Source organism: Homarus americanus, unplaced genomic scaffold, assembly GCF_018991925.1.
Source record: "Homarus americanus isolate GMGI-L3 unplaced genomic scaffold, GMGI_Hamer_2.0 scaffold20465, whole genome shotgun sequence".
Classification (NCBI taxonomy): domain Eukaryota; kingdom Metazoa; phylum Arthropoda; class Malacostraca; order Decapoda; family Nephropidae; genus Homarus; species Homarus americanus.
Genome location: NW_024756914.1, coordinates 8,174,789 through 8,185,698, shown reverse-complemented (window position 1 = coordinate 8,185,698; position 10,910 = coordinate 8,174,789).

Sequence of the window (10,910 nt, the reverse complement as noted above, 5' to 3'; positions counted from 1 at the left end):
GCGAAACCCCCCCTTCGGAGTGACAATTTCCCGCTCCAGGGATGCAGACAACATCTTTACCCCCTCACGAGACAAGTGTACTCCGTCGCGACAGTACAGGTAGTCGTTGCCATAGAATCGTTGCCAGTTATCAATGAATGCCCAACCATTGTTTGCACAATGTTTTTCCAGTCGGCAATTTATAGCAATTGCCCTGGACAGCCATTCACGACCAACCCCTCTTCTAGGCAAGACACCACATACTATCGGGATCCCTCCCCTATCTCTAATCTTCCCCAGCGCCTCCCTATACCTCTTGAAAAGTTCCTCACTCCTAACCTTACCTATGTCGTTTCCTCCCACACTAAGGCACACTACTGGATAGGTACCCTCCCCTGACAAAACCCTGTCTAACCTCTCGGCTACATGCCCTATCCCAGCCCCAGGAAAACACACCCTAGTCCTACGTTTCCTATCTCTCGCACAAAAAGCCCTATCCATAAACCTCACCTGGCTGTCACCAACTACCACGACCTTACCTGTGGGCAGGGTTTGTACAACTGCCCTTTCCTCTCCTTGATCCATACCGTCCTGCCTCCTCTCTTCCTCGCCAGCTTCCTGTAGCACCTGGTAAGGGTTACTACACTCCACACCCTGGTCAGCTTTCCTGAGCCTGACCCTAGTCCCCTTGGAGACAACCACTCTCCACGCCTGCTCCTCCTTCGCAGGTGTCCTGCAAGGCAGGACACCTACCTGAAGGAGTTCCGTCCTGAGGGCTTCATTTTCCCCCTTTAGAATGTCAACCTCACTCCTCAACTGCCCCAGCTGCCTTAACAGAGTGGCAAGGAGGTCGTCTTTCCCCACACTCCCCTCCTCTTCCCCCACGACACAACGATCCAAAGCGGCCATTTTCCTTGGTCTCTAACGGGAGCACGATCCGGCACGACCTTCTCCAAGCTGGGTCAGAGGTCGCCTTCTCCAAGCTGGGTCAGAGGTCGACTTCTCCAAGCTGGGTCAGAGGTCGCCTTCTCCAAGCTGGGTCAGAGGTCGCCTTCTTCAAGCTGGGTCAGAGGTCAGTAGGAACAGGTGAGGTCACAGGTGACACAACAATTGATCATGACTATAATATATTCACTTGTATACTACGTAAAGCACAAGAACAAAATATACAATACAGAAAAATTAGGTCAAATAAGAATAAGCCAAAGTGGATGACCAGAAAACTTAAACATGACGTAGGAATAAAGAATGGAATTTATAAGAAGTTAAAGGGAGGGGAGGAGCAGCTCAGAAATAGGTATAATGAACTATCTAGGAATGTTAGGAAAAATGTAAGGAAGGCAAAGAGGGACTACGAAATCAGGATAGCAAGAGAATCCAAGGCGAATCCCAAGGGTTTTTTCCAGGTATATAGGACAAAGGTCAAGGACAAGGTTGGGCCTATAAAGTCAGGGAGGGGGGAAGTAATCGATGACAGTGAGGAAATAAGCAAAGCAGTAGTGGTGAAATTTTTTTAATCAATTATAGCAAATAGCATCCGATCGCATTTAGAAAAAAGCAAATTAATCTACGACTCGACATTTGTTTACAAAGAAAATCTTGTCTAACAAATCTGCTGACGTTTTTTAGGAAAGTCTTCGAGGTAGTAGATAATGACGAAAATTACGATGTTAATTATTTACACTTTAGCAAAGCGTTTGACAGAGTACCGCATCAGAGGCTTCTGAGAAAGGTTAAGGCTCATGGTATCGAGGGGAAAGTTTTAAATTGGATAAAATCGTGGCTCACCGATAGAACACAGAGGGTCAGCGTAGATGGTGTTAAATCTGAGCGGGTTTGTGTAACCAGTGGGGTTCCCCAGGGGTCAGTACTGGGCCCACTCTTTTTCATAATCTACATAACGATCTAGATACTGGGATCAGCAGTGACATAAGCAAGTTAGCGGATGACACCAAAATAGGGAGGCAGATTAATTCAGGGCAGGATGCAAATGCACTCCAGGAAGATTTAAATGAACTGCAGGAGTGGTCAGAATAATGGCAATTGAAATTCAACACCAGCAAGTGCAGCGTACTTAATATTGGAAGAACAAATACTGTCAATGTATACAGCCTTAACAACATCAACCTAGAGAAGTCGACTTGTGAAAGAGACTTAGGGGTACTTGTAAGCCCGGACCTACGGCCTAGAAAGCAGTGCGTTAATGTTCGAAATAAGGCAAACAGAGTATTAGGTTTTATATCTAGAAGTGTAAGTAATAAGAGTGCAGAGGTATTATTGCAACTGTATCTTGCGCTAGTCACGCCGCACCTCGATTATGCGGTTCAGTTCTGGTGCCCTTTTTATAGAATGGATATCAATTCACTGGAGTCGGTGCAGCGAAGAATGACGAAAATGATTCCGGGACTTAGAAACCTTCCATATCAAGATAGGTTAAAGAAACTAAACTTGCATTCCCTAGAATGACGAAGAGTGAGGGGAGATATGATAGAAGTATTTAAGTGGGTGAAAGGAATGAATAAAGGGGATATAGATAAAGTTCTTATAATATCCGAGCAGGATAGGACTCGTAGCAACGGATTTAAGTTGGATAAGTTTAGGTTTAGGAGGGAGATAGGAAGGAACTGGTTCACAAATAGGGTGGTGGACGAGTGGAACAAGCTTAGCAACTTTGTAGTAAGTGCTGGAATGCTGGAAAGTTTTAAAAGGAGGCTAGATAGATTCATGGTTGATAGAGAGTGGTAGTAACTCTCGACAAAAGCTGCCATGCACAGACTAACCGGTCTATTGCAGACTCCTTATTTCCTTATGATCTTATGTTCATATATATATATATATATATATATATATATATATATATATATATATATATATATATATATATATATATATATATATATATATATATATATATATATATATATATATATATATTTCTTCAGCATTCGTACACTTCAAACGGTTTTCTTTGTTTCACCATTCGTGTTTTATTCCTGCTCAAATTATACATTTCACCCTGGATGTCTGAAAACCTTTACCCTCTACATCTTAAAAAGAGCCATAACTGATGTTTTCTTTGTCACTGGCATTTTAGTTCTGTTGATATTTAGCTCTAATTTACTACACACAGTTCATATTTCATTCCACAGAGGCAACTGTAGACAGAGCCTGGTCATTTTATAGCAAAGGACATAATTTGACTTTTTTTTTTGCAAAGATAAGTTTAGACAAAAACAAGAGAGGCTTCTGTGGAAACTGTCTCAAAACTGGTAGAGTAACTGCAGATAGTCGGAAATAACACCCATCAGTAGTTCCTCCAGATCAAGTTGTTTTCTCCCCATTCACTCTCTTCATTTTCATGGCTTCTGTTTCTCAACAACGTCAAAAACATCACCTTCTTTTCCAGCCAGACATCGTCGTTGAAATGTTCACCCCATTTTCTTGGGAAAAACACACGAAGCTCACTACTCACAGAGCCAGAAGTCTTCCACGCGACAGCCATCGAACCTCAGAATGAAGGAAGGTCTTCTTGTCAGCAGACATAGCCTCCCACAGCATTGAGAACAGAGTAGTTTAACTCATTCACCCTTATTTCTTCATTCACCCCTCAAGTTTAAGAAGCACTGGTCTATAGTCATTGACGTACCCCAGGGAGCTGGATCATGAATCTTGCAGAGAGTAAGTTTCGACGATCACCTTCACCCAAACCAAAACAATGAATTCCCCAGCTGGGCCATCACGACTCTTAACACCTGTAGCTCACTCTCTCAAGGCTTCCAGTCGTCATTCAAGAGTTGAGGTGATGGATGGATGACGCAGATGTGATGTAATGGTTGGATGAGTAAACAGGAGGTAAGATGATAGTCGCCAGCCAGGGAGTGTGCATGAGAGTGTGTGTGTGGCGGTGGACGGAAATAAAGTCCACAGGAAAAACAGTCACATTACTTGTGCACATTGACATTACAATATATATATATGATGGCATTGCACGTAGGTTAGGTTAAGTTAGGTTAGGCTAGGCTAGGTTTTTTCGTGCATTTTTATCTGTGACTTTTTTTTTTGACTGGATTCGTTTGTGGCTGCCGGTCGGTGTGTGTGTGTGGGATATGAGATAGAGAGGTGAGAGGGAGCGGTGCGAGGTGAAGGTGGGTTATGGAAGGAATGAAGGGAAGGGTTGCTAGGTGAAACTACAATGAACAAAGGAACATGAACAAGGAAAACACGACAACAACAACAAGGAAAAAACAACAACTATATTAACGAAGAACAGCAACCGGAAAAATCTGTTTGAGTAGTTAACAATAGGAACACTGGTAAAAAAAATAACCTGGACGACATTCTGGTGTTCATGGTCACCCAAACCCCTGTGGTTCTAAGCGAAACATTGAAGCAATAAATCAAGTTTGTATCTCGGATCTGACAGAATGTTGATGAAGAGTAAGACAAGTGTGATTACGGGAGTGTAAATGACGAAAAGCAAATATAATTTTTATTTTTAATTCCATGAAGTCAATATGTTGTCCAGGAACAGTTATGAATAATCACTTCCCGTAGCTGCTCGAGGCCAGACCCGGGCGTGTAGAACATAGTTTCAATTTGTAAATCTACAAATCTTATGGTAAAGCAAAATATACAAGATATTGCGATGAATGAAAAATATTTACTACATAATAACAAGTACACGTTGAGGAATATTTATCCTTTCTTAATATTATGCCGTTATCATACATGAACACATTGCTAAGAAACTAACCCTTCCAACATTGAGAAATGGTAAACAGACTAAGTATAGCGCGACTTTTTTCTTTGACTACAATATCTATAAAAAGTATCTGCCTGGATGGGTCTGATGACTTCCGAAATGGTACAGGCAACTCGTGATGTCCTGGGAAGGAGGAAACCAAACACACAATGTGCTTGAATACCTCTCACGCAAATGTGAATAACAAAGTGTGTGGCCTTACACTGCTGTACTCACGCAGTTGTGAATAAGTTACCCTCTATGTACAGAACTAAACAAAGAATGCATTCCTTTTGGGCTAACGCTCACAGGATGAGTATGGAGTGCACAATAAACTAGCTGCTGTAAGTGGCAAAATTTAAAAATAATAATAATTAATGCGTGGCTCTTTGGCATACTGATCCTAATACATTTGGTAACCGAACATCATATTAGTTACGCCGAAATAAATACATTACTGATGTTAAATTATATACCAAAGTAAAGGTAGTAGGCAGCTACCGAACAGGGAGGTACTACCGTCTGGGAAGATATTGGAAGCATAATGTATTGTCTAATGGTAGACCCTGCTGCCATATGGCATCACGAAAATTGTGACCAAGTCCCAGGTTGATGATTGTCTTTCTGCCTCATTTACACACAATTGTAGGGTCTCAATTGTTTCTCTTACATGACAACACAACATACATATAGCGTTTCTCACTGTTGATCTTTTTCATTCTTGTATTTCTTTGTATTTATTATTATCAGTGTTGTTATTATTATTACCATAATATTTAATTTTTATTTTTATTAAACATTTTATTTTCTATGAATTATTATTATTATTATTACATTTTCGCCCCGATATGGGTCAGTGACCTGTGCCCGGGTGGGCACAGGTAAAAAAAAATGAATATCCCAATATCTATCACCCGCGGTCTCATATGTTTCACACAGTGTGTGGGCAGATACATTTGTGGGTATTATCGCATAGGTCACTTTTCTTATATGACATTTTCCTCGCAAATTACTTAAATATACCGGGGGCTTTAGGAGGGGGGTGGGTGGGCGGAGCCCCCTGGTTAAGAGGTTAGCCTAGGCAATTATAATTCAGTTGCGAGGGAAAAGTCATAGAAGAAAAGTGTCTTAAAATTGTTTAAACCATCGGTAAACATACTCGTAGTTTTCTCTTAAAAACACATACCGGGTGACTAATGTAAATTTACCCTTGTTTGAGATACTGTACATCACGAACTGTAGTGAGGAAACTGATCTCAACTCGTTACTGCCAACTGTTCAGTAGTTTCAAGGACGCGTCCATCGGATGGCACAACTTTACGACGATGTATTCACCAAAATTTGAGAAGAAAGTTGTGTCTTTGACTGTACATGTACATAAATTTGTGCTTAACAAGCAGTTATTAATGTGAATATGTATGTAGAGTCTGTGGACAATAAAATAGAATTATAATACTGAACCTTCAGTTAGTATATGTTTGATACTCCTTCCCGTATGGCTACACCGTCAACAGGAGGTCCTTTATAAATAATTTGATCACTAATCCACACAGCTTCTCCGTCTTTTTATTACAAGGAAGCTGTAACGAATCCTTAGTCGAAATGACTTGGGATTACGGAGAGTTCCAGTGAATCATGTATTGGTGATTTCATTGGAGCTCATATAAATCCAGGTATATTGTATACATTATATTCTAATTATTTTATTTGGACTATTTTGTAGTTATATGACATGTAAAGTACATTTATTCATTTGATTTTTCTAATTAGCTAGTTTACTCATAACAGCCACAAGACTAGTTACTGTGGTTCTGGTGATGAACACCAGAGGACCTTAAATTCCCCCCATCCACCTGTTGGGAAAGGCCGGCTTAGAGCCAGTTTGACTTGTGACGCCGACTGCTGTGCGACGGAACTTGTTCCTCAGTTTCCTTGGTGTTGTACGGTTATTTTTCTTTATTTATGTGGCTGACTTGTATTCAACTCGACAGGTAAGTGTTATTCTTGCTATTATTGTTAGGTATAATATTTAGATGTTAATAGGAATTCAAATTATTAAAATTCTGTTTTGTCTTGTAATGTTCGTGCGTGAGTTTTCCTTTTTAATATATTGGTTTGTTTTAAGTATTTTTCACTCGGAGTTTTCTCTTTCACAATTAAACCACAATTGACCTATTGAAGCCTGTCTAGAGCACTTTGTGTTAAGTGCATTTAAGTTTATTATGGTGCAGTGTTCTCCCAACCTGACTTAGATCTGTAGTAAGTGAGGGGGGCCTGACCAAGGAACATTTAATTGCATTTAAGCATTAAATTTACAGCCATGGGAGATTTTGTTCTTAGTGAATTTGTACCGTTAAATTAGTTTACTAAAGAAAGATGACGGGACTGCAGTGGTAAAGACATAATTGTAAAGTAGAATTCAAAGCGTCAATGACTACGCGTATGATTAAGAAGTCTGTCGTTTGTTGGTTAATTGAGAATATTTTACCTGATAGTGCTTTGGAATTGTTGAAGAACACCTCTGAATGGATAACATTAAAGAAATTTGAATTAGAAATGGAAAATGCAGAGAAACAGAACATGAGAAAGACATGAATACCAAATTTTACATTTAAGTTTATCTAGGGTAAAGGTGACCACCAGAAATTGTTTGTCGATTTTCTTGAACTTTGCTATTTGTTGTTGTTTTTTAAGTATATTAAAAGATTTTTCTTATTTACTCTATCCCGCTTCACAATTCTCCTCCCGGCGCAATTTTTGTTTACCTCGCTGAATCCCTTTTCAAGAGACATTTCCTAAATGATGGTGAACGCTTCCACGTATTCCTCCTCGCCATTGCTGATGTATATCAACCTCAATATTAATGTAAGTTGTTTAACACATAAATTAACACGATAATGCATAGAACCTGACCTAACAAACCCAAAGGTTGGGTATGTTAGGTCGGGTTCTGTGCATGGTTTCCATTTTTATTTAATATCATAATGTGTAGAAAAAATTTCAACCAATTCGGACAATTCCTTCTGGTGGTCACCCTTTTCTACACATTTACCTTATCTAGTCCCCAACCAGATGAATTTTATGTAACTAAATATGCAAAAATGGTGCCTTCATTTGATGAACTCTATCCAGATTTATTTTTTTTTTGCAGTTTGAGAAGGCAGCGCAATCACTTGGTTTTCCCCAAGACTCGCTGGACAATTTTAACTCCAACATCTTTTGAAGGTGAAGCCCGCACCACTCGTGTCACTTACTGAAGATCAAGTTAAGGATTATGACACTAAGAGCAATGGTTTTGTCTGGGGATGGTACCAGTCCAGTAGTGCGTCTTGGTGTGGGAGGTAACGACATCGGAAAGGTTAGGAGTGAGGAACTTTTCAAGAGGCACTGGGGAAGGTTAGAGATAAGGGAGGGATCCCGATAGTATGTGGTGTCGCGCCTAGAAGAGGGGTTGGTCGTGAATTGCTGTCCAGGGCAATTGCTATAAATTACCGACTGGAAAAACATTGTGCAAGCAATGGTTGGGCATTCATTGATAACTGGCAACCATTCTATGGCAACGACTACCTGTACAGTCGTGACGGAGTACACTTGTCTCGCGCTGGGGTAAACACGTTGTCTGCATCCCTGGAGCGTGAAATTGTCACTCTAAAGGGGGACTTTCGCCAGTAGAGAGAGGTCGGGATAAGTGGGAGTCAAAAAACAAGGGGTAAAACAGGACCAGGGAAGGGTAGATTTAATTATATACTATACAAACAGTAGGAGCGTTAGAAATAAAATAGATTTGCTGAGAGCGGTTGTATGTACCAAGAAAGAAGACGTCATAGCAATCACCGAAACTTGGATGAATCTGGCGAGCAAGAACTTTTTATCCGAGTACCACATACAAGGGTACAACCTTTTTCACAAGGACAGGGAAGGTAGGAAGTGGGGAGGGGTCGCACTCTTCGTCAGGGATACATTAAACTGTTGTATTAATAATTCAATAAAGGGTGAAATTGGAACCGAGTCTGTATGGGTAGAAATTGCGGAAGGAAGAGAAAAACTAATTATGGGAGTGATTTACAGACCTCCAGGTCTTGGGAAAGAAGCAGCTCAGCCCATATGGCAGGAAATGAGTAGGGCAGCAAAATAACAACCTGTGCATTATGGGGGATTTCAACTGCAGAAATATTGACTGGGACAACATTGTACGTTATCGCCGCTGGCTTCAGCTACAGTGCTGGTGTGTGATGCCATTAAATCTTTCGACCTGTGACCTCGCCAGATGTAGAAGTGTTTACAGACAAGTCGTGGTTCTGCTGAGTGGACTGTCTTAGACTGGTGGCGGTGCTGCCCGCCCCTCCACGAGACAGATCGCCCTCTCTAGTGATGCTGTGAAGACCAGCCTTCTCCTGTCCGCGAATTTGTGCTGGGACGATTTACGCAATACCGTTTTCTCTTGGAACACCATACTGATCTGCATTGACCCGCACTTGTAGGTACAGCCTAAGTGATGACATACCCCTCGGTACTGAAATATTGTTGACTAATTACGCCTACTCGTTTCTGCCTAACCTGGAGTAATAAGACAATGCAGAATGAAGCGAAGCTAATATTAATAGTTATGAACTTTGTGTTATGTCAGTATGTTTAATAAATTGTAATTAAGATAAAATTGTGTGAGACTAACTAATTATGTATCAGATGGATCACATTGTAATATTATGAACGCCTTCTCATCTGCAGGTTTTGACCACATCAATAAATATTGAATGCGTCAAAAGACGGGTTTCAATCATTCCCTTCGACTTGCCCGTAACCTGAATGTCCTTAACTAAGGCGTTTACATTGTAGGTGACTGAATCTGAAGTGTTCCTAGATGCAGTACAGGAAGATTTTTTGAAACGACTAATTACAGAACCTACAAGAGGTAACAATATATTAGACCTAGAATTAACACATAAAGAAAATATTATCAGTGATATCACAATAGGGGAGGAACTAGGTAACAGTGATCACAGAGAAATCAGGTTCACCCTAAATTGGGAAACGAAAAACAATGACAATGTTCCCAAACTTTTGATTGGCTGATTATCAGGGGTTAAGAAGGTACCTAGGTGAGGTCTCCTGGGAACAGTCAGGTCAGTCCCCAGTAGGAACGGGTGATGTCACAGGTGACACAACAATTAATCATGACCATAATATATTCACTTGTATACTATGTAAAGCACAAGAACAAAATATACCATACAGAAAAATTAGGTCAAATAAGAATGAGCCAAGGTGGATGACCAGAAAACTAAACATGACAGAAATATAGAAAGGATTTATAAGAAATTAAAGGGAGGGGAGGAGCAGCAGCTCAGAAATAGGTATAATGAACTATCCAGGAATGTTAAGAAATATGTAAGGAAGACAAAGAGGGACTATGAAATCAGGGTAGCAAGAGAATCCAAGGTGAATCCCAAGGGATTTTTTCAGGTATATATAGGACAAAGGTCAAGGACAAAGTTGGGCCTTTAAAGTCAGGGAGGGGGGGGAAGTGATCGATGACAGTGAGGAAATAAGCAAAGTATTAAACTGCTACATTTTATTAGTTTTCACAGAAGAAATTCACGAGGAAATTCCAGAGGTGGAACTGATATTTAGGGGAAATGAAGAAGAGAAATTAATGAACATCACTATCAGAAAAGAGGATGTTCTTCAGAAGATAAATAAATTAAAGAAAATCCCCAGGGCCAGATGAAATTTTCGGTTGAGTTTTGAAAGAGTGTAAGGAGGGGGGGGGAACGTTGTGATAGAAGAGGCCCTAGGCGAGGCCTCTCCCCTGGGACAGACGGGTGACTGGGGCACTGCCGTGAGTCAGCACTGTGCCGGCCACCACAGTTACAGCACCTGGGATCAACTACATAGCCCACACCACCCCTATTAAGGTAGTCTTTGATTTTCTGGGCACATGCGGCAAGTTGTGGTTACGTGAACAAGAGCGACATCTGGGACGATCACGTGGGCTGCAGGCAGTGAAGGTGTGACCCCAATGAGAGCAGATAACACAAAATGCAGTCCCAGGATGATAGGGTTCTGTGTAAAGTGGTGGAAGGATTGGATGGGCTTCCACAGTGGTTGGGCATACCCTTCCCTTCCACTTTCCAGTAACAGCAGCTTGTGGAGTGTTTCCCCGGTAATGTCGACGTATACCGAGTATATT